This window comes from Helianthus annuus, chromosome 10 (assembly GCF_002127325.2).
Source record: "Helianthus annuus cultivar XRQ/B chromosome 10, HanXRQr2.0-SUNRISE, whole genome shotgun sequence".
Taxonomy (NCBI): Eukaryota; Viridiplantae; Streptophyta; class Magnoliopsida; order Asterales; family Asteraceae; genus Helianthus; species Helianthus annuus.
In genome coordinates this window covers 291976-293974 of record NC_035442.2, presented here as the reverse complement: position 1 = coordinate 293974, position 1999 = coordinate 291976, and positions in this window count along the sequence as shown.

Genomic DNA, 1999 nt, shown 5'->3' with positions numbered 1-1999 from the left:
GCCCTATTTATAGGCTTCCAAAAGAGGAAAGGTGCATCCGATCGGCCAAGGTTGCACTGATCGAATGGGCTGGCCGATCGAACAGGGCTGTTCGATCGGTTGGCCTGTTCGACCAGGTTGCCCTGTTCGATTGGCACAACCTTTGAGCGTTTCGCGACGATTTTCGATATTTCGATTTCGATGAACGATGATTTGAGTATGATAGAGTTCCTAATCAAATTACTTTTAATCCCAACCACTATATCTAACATATAAGCATCCTTACTTCATAATTCGAGTTCGATCTTTGATTGAGTTTGATTATCCTTCGAGTTTCGATTTGATTTGATTGATTCACCACACACCACAGCGCAAAGTAAACACGCACAAGTAACACATAAGGCACACACACACGTATAAAAGTACCAAAATTCACGTAATTCGAGGTTCGAGTCTGATGATTGATTCGATTAGCTTGATTATTGGTTGACTAACTTTATCGCATTGTTACTTCCTATTATTCAAAGTCGATCATCGATTCGCATTTGCTTAACATTCGATTCATTTTGATTATACAACACTTTCTCCACATAATACAAAAAATGAAATAACTTTAATTCCAATAACAGTCAATATTTGACTTTGACTTTGACATTTGGAAAAACACGGGGTGTTACAGCCTCCCCTTGTTTAGAGAATTTCGTCCCGAAATTAGGCTGAGAGCCGTATATCGCCGTGATTTTACTGATTTGATGCTTCAGATCTATCTGAACAACTGCGGGTACTTGGCCTTCATGTCGCTTTCGAGTTCCCAAGTGAACTCCGCGCCTCGTTTGCCTTCCCATCGGACTTTCACGATTGGAATGCGGGAGCGTCTAAGTTGCTTGGTCTGGCGATCCATGATTTCGACAGGCTTTTCCACGAAGTGCAACGTTTCGTTGACCTGAAGATCGTCAAGTGGTATGACTGCATTGGGATCAGCCAAGCACTTTCGAAGGTTTGACACATGGAAAGTCGGGTGGACGTTACTAAGTTCCTCCGGTAAATCGAGTCTGTAGGCGACTTTTCCGATCCTTTCCAGAATCCTAAAAGGTCCAACATATCGAGGCGCGAGTTTCCCTTTCTTGCCGAATCGGACTACACCCTTCCAAGGTGATACCTTTAGGAGTACGTAGTCACCAACTTCAAATTCAAGGGGCTTGCGTCTGTTATCGGCGTAACTTTTCTGTCTTTCCCGAGCCTTTACCAAGTTGTCTCTTATCTGGTGGATTTTGTCAGTCGTTTCTTGTAGAATCTCGGGACCGGTTAACTGGGAATGACCGATCTCGTGCCACACAATAGGCGAACGACATCTCCTACCATATAAGGCTTCGAATGATGCCATCTGAATGCTGGAGTGATAGCTGTTGTTATACGAGAATTCGACCAAGGGCAGGTGTTTGCTCCAACTACCGCCAAAGTCAATAGCACACGCACGGAGCATGTCCTCAAGAGTACGGATCGTTCTTTCGGTCTGTCCGTCGGTTTGTGGATGGAATGCAGTACTCAAATTCAGCGACGTACCAAGGGCCGCTTGAAATGTTTCCCACAATCTCGAAGTAAACCGAGCATCACGGTTAGAGATGATGTCTCGAGGCGTACCATGATTCCGAATGATCTCGTCGGTGTAGATTTGGGCTAGTTTGGCCACCTTATAGTCTTCTCGTATTGGCAGGAAGTGGGCTGATTTGGTTAGACGGTCAACTATAACCCAAATACTGTCGTGACCCGATGGAGTGGTCGGAAGCTTAGTTATGAAGTCCATAGCTATGCTTTCCCACTTCCATATGGGTATCGGCGGTTGTTCGAGTAAGCCGGATGGTCTTTGATGTTCAGCCTTAACTCTTGCATAGGTTAAGCAACTACCAACATAAAGAGTGATATCCCGTTTCATCCCCGGCCACCAGTACTTGTAGCGAAGGTCCTGGTACATCTTGTCAGCACCGGGATGAATGGAGTATCGGGATTTGTGGGCTTCATT